The following is a 12,101-nucleotide window of genomic DNA, read 5'->3' as shown; positions in this document are numbered from 1 at the left end:
TGTGTAGTCTGGCCCAGGAGTGTGAAGGTGAACGGAAAGGCACTGGAGCAACGAACCACCCTTGCTGTCTCCGCCTGGCCGGTTCCCTTATCTCCACCTGGATTCTCTGCCTCTAACTCTATTACAGGGGCTGAGTCACTGGCTTACTGGTGCTCTTCCATGCCATCCCTAGGAGGGGTGCGTCACTTGAGTGGGTTGAGTCACTGACGTGATCTTCCTGTCTGGGTTGGCGCCCCCCCTTGGGTTGTGCCGTGGCGGAGATCTTTGTGGGCTATACTCGGCCTTGTCTCAGGATGGTAAGTTGGTGGTTGAAGATATCCCTCTAGTGGTGTGGGAGCTGTGCTTTGGCAAAGTGGGTGGGGTTATATCCTGCCTGTTTGGCCCTGTCTGGGGTTATCGTCGGATGGGGCCACAGTGTCTCCCGACTCCTCCTGTCTCAGCCTCCAGCATTTATGCTGCAGTAGTTTATGTGTCGGGGGGTTAGGGTCAGTCTGTTATATCTGGAGTATTTCTCCTGTCTTACCCGGTGTACTGTGTGAATTTAAGTATGTTCTCTCTAATTCTCTTTCTCTCCTATCTCCTCTCTCTCTGAGGACCTGAGCCCTAGGACCATGCCTCAGGACTCCTTGCTGTCCCCAGTCCACCTGGCCGTGCTGCTGCTCCGGTTTCAACTGTTCTGCCTGTGGCTATGAAACCCTGACTTGTTCACCGGACGTGCTACCTGTCCCAGACCTGCTGTTTTCAACTCTCTAGAGACAGCAGGAGCGGTAGAGATTCTCTGAATGATCGGCTATGAAGAGCCAACTGACATTTTTTCCTGAGGTGCTGACCTGTTGTACCCTCGACAACCACTGTGATTATTATTATTTGACCCTGTTGGTCATCTATGAACATTTTAACATCTTGGCCATATTCTGCTATATTCTCCACCCGGCACAGCCAGAAGAGGGACTGGCCACCCCTCATAGCCTGGTTCCTCTCTAGGTTTCTACCTAGGTTCTGGCCTTTCTAGGGAGTTTTTCCTAGCCACCGTGCTTCTGCATTGCTTGCTGTTTGGGGTTTTAGGCTGGGTTTCTGTACAGCACTTTGAGATATCAGTTGATGTAAGAAGGGCTATATCAATACATTTGATTTTATCCTCAACTATAGAAAACATTTTGTTGAGGTTATTGCTGCCAATGGAGGGTCAAGCAGTTATTAAATCCAAGGGTTCACATACTTTTTCCACCCTGCACTGGGAATGTTTACACGGTGTGTTCAAGAAAGACATGAAAATGTATAATTGTTTGTGTGTTATTAGTTTAAGCAGACTGTGTTTGTCTATTTTTGTGACCTAGATGAAGATCAGATCAAATTCTATGACCAATTTATGAAGAAATCCAGGTATTTCCAAAGGGTTCACATACTGTACTTTTTCTTGCCACAGTATGTATAGTGTGGACTAATAAAGTGGTTCACAGGAACTGTGCAGTAGGTCTAGGGAGATAATTGCTCCATTGGATGCCACCACCATGCCTCTTCTGAAGTTAGCGTCTGGGGCGACATGAAGGATTTAATTTTGGACCACCATGGGCTCATTAAGACATTCAAACCTTTCCTGGTTCCTGGACCCAGACCCATGCCCTGACTGCAGTGCCCTACCGCCGCCCGGAGGAACAAGGAAAAGCTTAATGAGGCACATCGCCCTCGAAAGCAGTAGATATCACAGCCAGCGTGTCACTTCCGCCCGTGTCAAGAGTAATCAACATGCTGCGAACACACACACACACACCCCGTCTGTAACACTTCCTGTTAATGAAGTAGATGTGGAAGGTGGGAAAGGGCAACAATGATCAGGAACTATTCATTTGCAATGGTGGCAAATTAATGTATTTTGCAACTAGGATTGAGTAATCATCAAATTTCCTCTCGCCACTATCCAAACATTGATTTACAATTGTATCAGCCTAATAATCAGTCTCTCTTTTATTTACAGAATAAATATTCAATTACAGATTCCTCTTCTATAATTCATTAGCCTATGTTCTTCTGCATACGCAGAGTGGAACCTGAGACCTATGCTTCCAGTTGCTTGAAGAGGATCCACACTCTAGAGTAGTACTATAAAATCACCCAGACTACAAGGAGCATGAATCATTTCCTGTTCCCTCTAGGTCCTACTCATCACTGAGAGGAGAGCACCTGCAGGTGTGGAGGTGGAGGGAGAATCAGCTGCCAGTTCTGTGAAGGAATCTCCTCTGCACAGTTACAGCAATGCCTTTTAGAGATTAGTAAATCAAATGAGTAACATCTGGGTTTTAAAAATGTGATAAATTCTCATTTGAAACCAAATCCTAAGTGATGCATCTTAGGCCTGGATGCATTTTCTTCAGTAGTTTTACCTCATATATATATATATATATATATATATATATATACATTCCTGAATATACTACTTTACAAAATAATGACGTGCCTCTGTTTAGTCTTCTGAATCCAGTTCATTAAGATTAGTCTTCATAAACACACACCAGAGAGGGCGTTGGTGACGGCCTAAAGTGGGGAGTGAACTGCTGGGCTCACCCACCACACCACAATGGTAGCCAGGGCCGAAGGTGGTCACCATCTGAGTGAAGGCTGCATTGGGGGAAGCCAGGCCCAGGCCTAAAAGGGTGCTAAGACCTGAGAGGGAGAAAGGAGGGAGAGAGTTAATTAATAACTTAATAACACTACACCACACCGCATATCCAATGTCCATACTGAATAGCAGGTCTCTAAACCCCATGAGGTGTTGACATTAATTTAATGAGGCCTGTGAGGCAAACTAGACACTTTCTATTGTCTGCTAATTTCCTTAAGTGAGGACAAGAGACAGATATGATTCCATTAGCATTTCAGCTAGGCAGCAATTGCAGGAACCACAGCCAACCCAGAACGAGCTGCTGGGGGGAATGTGTGAACGGGGTTTACAGGCCTGCCATCTACAGTCTCCACAACCAGAGCAGGGGTCTGTGGGAACCAGCTACAGCACCACTTCAGACAGACACAGCAGGGGGAGGGAGGGCTCGTCATCTCACATTTTATTATACCTAGTTTCCTGGCACTAAGAGGCTGCTGGTGGTGGTTTATGGGATGGGGAGGGGGGGCAGGTTAGGGTGAGCTCTAATTAGGTGACCAATCCTCATTTCAAAGGAGCTCTCAGCCATTTTGCCTTTCTGGCCTCTCGCATGGTTGATCCGGTGGTCAGAAAATCAAGATGTTCCAGCAGCACCTTCCATCCTTGGCTTCCTAGAGGAGAGACAGAGATACAGAGCGAACTAACTCATGAAAGGACATAAAGATAAATGTGCCTGTTTGTTTATCTCAGGGTGTTTATTTACGTGTGAACCCAGTTTGTGGCTCATTTATCTGAATGTTGGGGAAGAAGGCTGTGTTCTCTGGGTCTCTTTGATCTGATTCCAGAACAGAACAGAGCAGAGAGTTACTGCCTGCCTGCCTGCCTTCTCTCTCTCACTCTTTCTCTTTCTCTTTCTCTTTCTCTCTCTCTCTCTCTCTCTCTCTCTCTCTCTCTCTCTCTCTCTCTCTCTCTCTCTCTCTCTCTCACAGACTAACCTCTGAGCCGCCGCCTGTAACCAATAGAAATAATCTGCACAGATTTCAGTTCAGGGTAGCGTTTATGTCTAATCACGGCTGATGCTGCTCTCAGAATGGGGTTACAGCTCACCTTTCCCACATTAGTCAGCTATGCGGATGACTTGCTAGTGTTAGTAGAAAATAGAACAATGTAATGAATGTGAAAGGTAATAAAACACTAACAGGCTGCTTTAACCCCCCACGATAGTCCTGTTAACCCAGGTCAGGGTGAGCGAGAGAAAGAGAGAGAGGGAGACCACCATACAAGCTCACATAGACTCATGACATCGCTCAGTTTACTCAGTTTAGGAGGCCATTATTCTGACAGCCAGCAGTGTTGCTCTGGATCCTCTGCTTTCTGCTGTGTCAGCCATTTTATTCCCCTTAAGTTATAATTAAGTAAACAACTGACTTAGATCCGGGTGGTGTTCGTTAGGGCACACCGTAGCAAAAATTGTGGAACAGAACATGAAAATGAGCATTAAGTCCAGGTAGCTTCAAATCATTTTACTACATTTTCCTCCATTTGTTACCTCCTGAACATGACCCTGGAAGGCAATGTAAGTATAAATGAATGAAGTGTCTAGGCAGTCAGTGCTGGTGTGTCTCACCTCCAGCGTACATGCCAGCGGTGGTCAGGGTGGCCTTGACGGGGGACATGGCAGCAGCCTTCTCCTTTGCCAGCTCCTGCATGCTCTTGGGTTTGGGAGGGGCTGCCACTGTGATATTATCGGGCAGAGGAGCTGGGAAGAGGTTGTTTCCATTCTACAGCAGATAGAGAGGACAACATTGTTAGAACTACCAACAATCCTCCAAAAACTAAAGGGAACCTATGGGTTCAAAATTCACATTTTACCAATATCTTCCAAAACAATTTCCATAAGCAAACATTGAGACCCATTTCATTTGCCAACTGCAGAGATAGAGCAAGTCAATTCATCATAGATTCCCTGATTAACCAGTCTTCCCTCGTTGTGCAAGTTATTTTTATTTTACCTTTATTTAACTAGGAAAATCAGTTAAGAACCAACTCTTATTTTCAATGACGGCCTAGGAACAGTGGGTTAACTGCCTTGTTCAGGAGCAGAATGACAGATTTCTACCTTGTCAGCTCTGGGATTCGAATTCGCAAACTTTCGGTTACTAGTCCAACTCTTTGACAACTAGGCTACTAGGCTACCCTGCCGCTCCTGCCGCTAATAACAGATGTAACCAAACCCAGCTGCTTCACATCACCTGCATGACAACGGATCCTCTGATGATGTGGTCCATAGTGCCATAGTTAAACTGCTCCTTGACCTCATAGTGGATGTTCTCAGTGGAAGGGCTGATTGCACGGATGAGTCCGGTCAGGTTGTTGGAGTACAGGGTGCTGGACTGGGTAGGCAGGCGGCTGGGCAGGTCAGCAAAGCCTATGTGGGTCACACCCTAAAAATAACAGAAGCAGCTATTTTACTGAAAGACAAATTGTGGATTCTTCTCTCATCAACCTTTGAGTAAAGGATTTACACTATTTTAGTAGGTAGCCTTGCGGTACCAGGTCTAGGCAATCCAAATGATACGGACATAAGCAGGTTCACCACGGTGTCAAAAGAGAAACAAATGATGAAACTGAAGATGAGAATAATAATAGATTGTCTTGACTGACCTTGTGTACAGAGAGTTCTCCAGGCACGGTCCACCACCACAGAGCCATCCTTCATGCTCTCCACCATGTTCTTGGTGATCAGGATAGGAGCCTTGCGACCTGAGGACACAGCACCATGGTCAGAGAGGTCAACACCATGTTGAATAAGCTTCTTGTCTGCAGTGCCAGCAGGGTGCTCAATCAACACAGCAGTTTGTCTACTTTTAGTCAGCATTTTGTACAACAATGTCTTAAATTCTAGATTTAAAGACAATTAATCAAACCCTGGCAAATAAACAAATTGCAATTTGTTGATCTCGGTTTATGCTAGGCAATGTTTTCGGGTTCTTTCTGAAGTTTAAACTAGCTTCAAAGTAAACGGATGTCATGAAGACACAGAGAAACTCTTCCAAGGTCAAGTTGAACTGGTCAGAATATGACACAGCAGTACTGATCAGGCCAGGGTAGGCTTGTGTAGACCAGACCAAAGGAGTCAGCCACTCCACCTGTGTTGTGTTCGAGCCCACCTAAAGCGAGACCGATTCAAGACCGGGAGGTAGACGAGGGGTCAAAGACAAGACCAAGACCAGAAAAATGAGAGTCCAATTCAAGACTATGACAAGACCATGAATGTAATTGTCAAATCACCACCATAATAATACAAAAAAGTCCAGTATTTATGTGTCCCTATTTCAGAACATATGGATTCTTTAGACATTCAGAATAGTAAATAATGGATGTTGAGGGAAAATAGAGACACTCTACAAATGATTACTAACCCAAACACAGTGGGGAACAATGTGGGCTTACTATGACTTCAGAGAAAGGCTAAGGATTTATAAAATAATAATATTATTATTTTCAACGATGTTCCGATTTTATCTCTTCAGTTGAAGAAAAAAATATCCCCAAAATAACCAATCAGGATTTTTCTTTGGTGGACTCTGGGGAGATAAATCTAGCTAGCTAGCTAAGTCATCCCTTGGCTAGGCCATCAGACGCTTGATATAAAAGCATCTGCCAATCAATTGATTTAACTTGGAAGGTTTTTTGAGCAAAGCCTTTAGAAATGCTCATGCAAACACTACATTATGACTGAAATTGCTGAAAAGCGCTTCGCAAATAAGACTACATACAAAACCTTTTCAATACCTGGTTTGCACACCCATTGTTGCCTCAGTTAGCATTTACTGGTAGATATACATTGAAACGTCTTTCCTATCGATGCCATTCTTCTGTGAGCTGCTCCATGCGACAACCAGTTGAGAGTGCACTGGTATTACGGTTGCTGTCCTTTCAGCATCACAAGCCTGTCACACACAGAAGGCCCAATAGGCTCCGCACTGCGCAAATCTGTCTATAATAGATATAAATACTGTTACAATTTCCCCCCCGTCTCTCCTTACTAATGGTGAACCTGCAACTTCCTCAACATTTCCCCCACTCTTCCCTACGAGCGAGTCAAGGAAATTCAGACAAAGTTTGAGGATATTTTTCAAGGAAAGTAAATTAAAGTAATGTTACGAGAAAAGTAGGAATCCCAGGTTTCAATAGGCCATAAGATGAATATTTCAAGAAAGGAGTGTATTATGTTTTTTGCACTGAATGAATAGAAACAGATAATTACGTGTTTTTTACTCCGCTGGTCTTGGCTGGTCTGGAGAAGAAATTACGAGTCCTCACTGTCCGAGACCGAGTCAAGAACCAGTAAAAATGTATCCGACACAGAGACACTCAATATGTGGTCTCGAGTACTGCATCACTGCTCCCCACCTAACAGAACCTGTAGTACTAGTTATCCTGTCCCCTATACATGTCCTAGACATGGGACCATTACACAGCATCAATGACTTTGACACCACATGCCATGTCAGTGGAAAGGAAAATGTCATTCACAACTACAGCTGCATATCTTATCAAGGCCGTCTACCAATGTAAACAACGCATGACAAAGAGAGAGTGCCTTCAGAAAGTATTCACACCACTTGACTTTTTCAACATTTTGTTATGTTACAAAGTGGGATTAAAAATGTCTTCTTTTTTTGTCAATGATCTACACACAAAGTTGTAATGGCTTGGCATTCTAAAATATGTCACATAAGGCTTACTTTATTATTACATCTTTTTTATTATTTTCACTGCATTAGCGATTGTGTACACAGACGTTTCGGCTTTACAGCCTTCCAGGTACAATTTTGTTTAATTCAAAACAGCACTTGTACAGAACAACTGATGAGCAGCAGGTGCTTCTAATCAGGTTTGCCACTCCTCTGCCAGTCAGGGATGTGGCTTTTCTGGTCTACCTGTACACAAATGAGTTACAAAGAAATACAGAATTGTAGGGTATGGGAGCGGGCACGAAAAGGCAACTCACAAATCAACTGCCCCAGGTGTCCTCTCACCTAAATACATGACATCAATTAATGAGATAGCCCACCACAAATAAAAAAAATTGTCTGAATTTGTGGGTTTTACGCATCAGCAAGCTTCTGGGAGAGTACGGTGGTTCTCTTTTGATTAGTCAACACTCTAACCAAAATACTGTAATGTCAAAGCAGAATAGAAATTCAAAACATGTTAGATTCACCTTTGGCAGCGATTACAGCTGTGAGTCTTTCTGGGTAAGTCACTAAGAGCTTTCCACACCTGGATTGTGCAACATTTGTCCAGTATTCTTTTCAAAATTCTTCAAGCTCTGTCAAATTGGTTGTTGATAATTGCTAGACACTAATTTTCAGGTTTTGCCATAGATTGTCAAACAGATTTAAGTCAAAACTAACTTAGGCCACTCAGAAACATTCACTGTTTTCTTGGTAAGCAACTCGGGTGTAGATTTAGCCTTGTGTTTTAGGTTATTGTCCTGCTGAAAGGTGAATTAATCTCCCAGTGTCTGGTGGAAACCAGGTTTTTCTCTAGGATTTCCATTCCGTTATTTTTTTAATCCTGAAACTCCCCAGTGAATTTACAAGCACACTCATCAAACTGAATTGCTTTTAGAGGTCGACCGATTAATCGGAATGGCCGATTAATTAGGGCCGATTTCAAGTTTTCATAACAATCGGAAATTGGTATTTTTGGGCGCTGATTATTTTTTACAATTTTTTATGTATTTTTATACCTTTTATTTAACTAGGCAAGTCAGTTAAGAACACATTCTTATTTTCAATGACGGCCTAGGAACTGTGGGTTAACTGCCTTGTTCAGAGGCAGAACGACAGATTTGTACCTTGTCAGCTCAGGGGTTCCAATCTTGCAACCGCACAGTTAACTCGTCCAACGCTCTAACCATTGCACTCCACAAGGAGCCTGCCTGTTACACAAATGTAGTAGAAGCCAAGGTAAATTGCTAGCTAGCATTAAACTTATCTTATAAAAAACAATCAATCATAATCACTAGTTATAACTACTGATCCAGTTTAGCAGGCAATATTAACCAGGTGAAATTGTGTCATTTCTCTAGCGTTCATTGCACGCAGAGTCAGGGTATATGCAACAGTTTGGGCTGCCTGGCTCATTGCGAACTAATTTGCCAGAATTTTACGTAAATATGACATGCATTGAAGGTTGTGCAATGTAACAAGAATATTTAGACTTAGGAATGCCACCCGTTAGATAAAATACCGAACGGTTCCGTATTTCACTGAAATAATAAACGTTTTGTTTTCAAAATGATAGTTTCCAGATTCGATCATATTAATGACCAAAGGCTCGTATTTCTGTGTGTTATTATGTTATAATTAAGTCTGATTTGATAGAGCAGTCTGACTGAGCAGCAGCAGGCCCGTAATCATTCATTCAAACAGCACTTTCGTGCGTTTTCCCAGCAGCTCTTCCCAAGCACAGCGTTGTTTATGACTTCAAGCCTCTCAGCCTAATGGCTGGTGTAACCAATGTGAAATGGTGAGCTAGTTAGCTGGGTGTGCGCTAATACTGTTTCAAACGTCACTCGCTTTTAGATTCGTTGATCCATCCTTAGTTTTCTCCCATCAAAGCCATTACACTCTAACTGTTTTAAAGTAACCATTGGTTCAAAGTGAAATCTGTGAACGGTTTCCTTCCTCTCCGGCAACTGAGTTAGGAAGGACACCTGCATCTTTGTAGTAGCTGCTTGCATTGATACACCATCCAAATGTAATTAATAACTTCACCATGCTCAAACGGATGTCTGCTTTTTACATTTTTATACCCATCTACCAATAGCTGCTCATCTTTGCAAGGCATTGAAAAACCTCCCTGGACTTTGTGGTTGAATCCGTGTTTGATATTCACTGTTTGACTGAGGGACGTTACAATTATCTGTATGTGTGGGGTACAGAGATGAGGAAGTAATAAAAAAATAATGTTAAACACTTAAGGAAGGGAATAATACCAACTCAGCCTTGAGGGGCAGAGTTAACCAGATGGATAGGGCCTAACCACTACCTTAACTACTACTAGGTAACTGAGCTGATGAAGCCTTAAAACAGCTTAGAACCTGAGAGGATTGGACAGATAAAAGCTGATGATAGCAGTACATGCACTTCGTACGTGATTGAGGAAGAACAAAGAAGGGGTGAAATCGGGGATGACAACAAACTGGGTGCCAGTCTTTCTGCTCTCTTGCCAACTCCTTATGGCTTGACGATGACAATGGAGTAGGCCAGAACACAAACAGATCAGACTAGGAGGATAGCAGTGCAGAGGAAGATGTAAAGCAGGTCCAAGAGGACAAAGAGATACAGATTTGTCTCTATGGGAGGGGATAGCGGTAGTGAGGTGTGTGCTTGGTGGTCACTATGCATATCAGGGATGAGTGCCGTGCTGAGGAAGATGTCTACTTCCAGACATTGCTTGGCAAACAGCTTCCTTTCAGCCTCAATTAACTCCTTGGACATCTCCTTAGAGTAGCCGCCTTGGCCGTCACCGGCCTCCTTAATGTCCAACTCCAGAGTCTGAGCTCCCAGCAACTTGAACTGCTCTTTGGCTGCCGCTCTGAGAAGGGGCACAGGGGACGTCATGGGGGCACTGGCAGTAGGGTGTGAGGGCGCTTAATGAAAGTCCCTGATACATTCTACAGCATCACTGCAAGAGCTTAGGCTATATCGATGATTGTTTTAAGATATCCAGGTAGTAAACTATTTGTTACACAATGGTTGGGCTGGTGAGATGTAAATCTTTGAATCTGGAGAGAAAAAAATGAAGAAACAGTGCTTTGTCCTATTATCCCACCCTTTGAACTAAATGGAAGATATCTACAGTCCTCAAGAAAATCTGCGTCAAATTCTCAATGCAGCTGCTGCCACCATCTGGAGAATTAGCTACATCACACTTTCAAATCTCATTAAAGGATTGGTTCACTATTTTTTAACCAAATCTTTACTTTTGATGCAAATGGCATGTTATGGAAGGGATGTCACTTGGTTTTGAGACACTTAGACCACCTGCAATAGACTTCCCCGTTGCTCGTTCTGCAGTATGGGAGCTTTGGAAAACATGAACAAATAGGTCATTTTAGAAGCAGCAACGCTTTCAGTGTAATGATGTTGGTCTTTAGATGTTGTGAAAATGAAATTGAGTAATTCCTAACTTTATCTGCAATGTTATATTCCATTTTGTGCAACTCGAATGGTTTCTCCAACCAGCTGTGCTGTACATTATACACACAAAAAACAAGCACAGCTGGTAGGAGAAACCCTTTTTGCCCAGAGTGACTAAGTTGCTCTGGATAAGAGCATCTGCTTAATTACCAAAATGTAAATGTGAAAACAAACACTTGCAAAGCATACTGGGTATTATTATTACGAGCTCTGCCCCTAAACAATTACACATTTGGTCGGTCAGGACCAGACCAAATCTCATGAACAAATCATAGACATCTAGGCTATGTTTGACAAGTTTGAACAGCACAGTACAGTACGGCACAGTTCAGTCCAGTTGAGCATAGTAGAGTACAGTATGGTACATAGACAGTAGAGTTTTATTTAGTAGAATACTGTACAGTATGATACAGTACAGTAGACTTTAACCCGTGTGTGGTGTTTGGGTCTGTGGGACCCATTTTCAATGTTTACTAAAAGAAAAACAATTAACACTTTTTTCAACCTGAGACTCATTGGTCTTGGCTTATTTTCTGTGAAGAACATGTTTTCATTGGGTGCACACTGTGCACCCCCCTACACATTTATATTACATATGTGGTGTTCGGGTCCACTGGTAATAAAAGTGTGAGAAACTGTGTGTAGATGAAAACTAGTCAAAATTAAACTAAAGGTTTTGCTGTGTGCCACTCTCTTCCTCCTCCCTGGGCCTGCTGTTTCAACATAGCACCAAGAACTTGTCTGACTCCCTGCCTGTCTTCCGCTTTTCTCGCACTCTTTACCCTTTGTATTGTGTGAAACTGTCTTGCGGGAACCTGCACAATGTTATTACAATACATTATTTCGCTACATTATTTCAATATAATGTAAAAAATAAAAAATAAATAAAACATCTGTATTTTCCCACACTCTACCACAGCCAGGTGCAAATTGTGGGAGGGACACAAATAAATAGGTTTGCATGCGTGGCTCCTTACCACAATCAATCATTATGGAAAAAAATCTCTGCTCAGAGGGCCTTAGAAATATTTTTTTGCATCGAGAGAAGCTAGTGTGGAAGACTGTCTCTGTCAATTCAGAGTCTGATAGGGAGTTGGAAGAAGATGATCAGATTGACCCTCAGCCAGCCCCAGGACCAGCCCGTCAGCCACCAGCTCATCAGCAGCGTGCAGGAGGGGAAATATGGATGTAAAAAATAATGTGCAATTTAATGGTCTTATTGCCCAAGGAATGAGTGGCAGCCATGCGGGGTGAATGTGATAAGGATGCAACCAGGGCCAACGTGG

At 43.0% G+C, this 12,101-nt stretch overlaps 1 pseudogene; it reads right to left on the bottom strand.

Annotated features, from left to right (window-relative positions):
* The window catches only part of LOC109868186 (NAD(P) transhydrogenase, mitochondrial-like), a 50,869-nt pseudogene extending 40,633 nt beyond the window's left edge, over positions 1-10,236 (bottom strand).
* Positions 10,237-12,101: the final 1,865 nt, after the last annotated feature.

Source organism: Oncorhynchus kisutch, linkage group LG23, assembly GCF_002021735.2.
Source record: "Oncorhynchus kisutch isolate 150728-3 linkage group LG23, Okis_V2, whole genome shotgun sequence".
In the NCBI taxonomy this organism is placed as follows: domain Eukaryota; kingdom Metazoa; phylum Chordata; class Actinopteri; order Salmoniformes; family Salmonidae; genus Oncorhynchus; species Oncorhynchus kisutch.
Note: the sequence above shows the minus strand (reverse complement) of the source record. Positions and strands in the feature narration are given on the sequence as shown.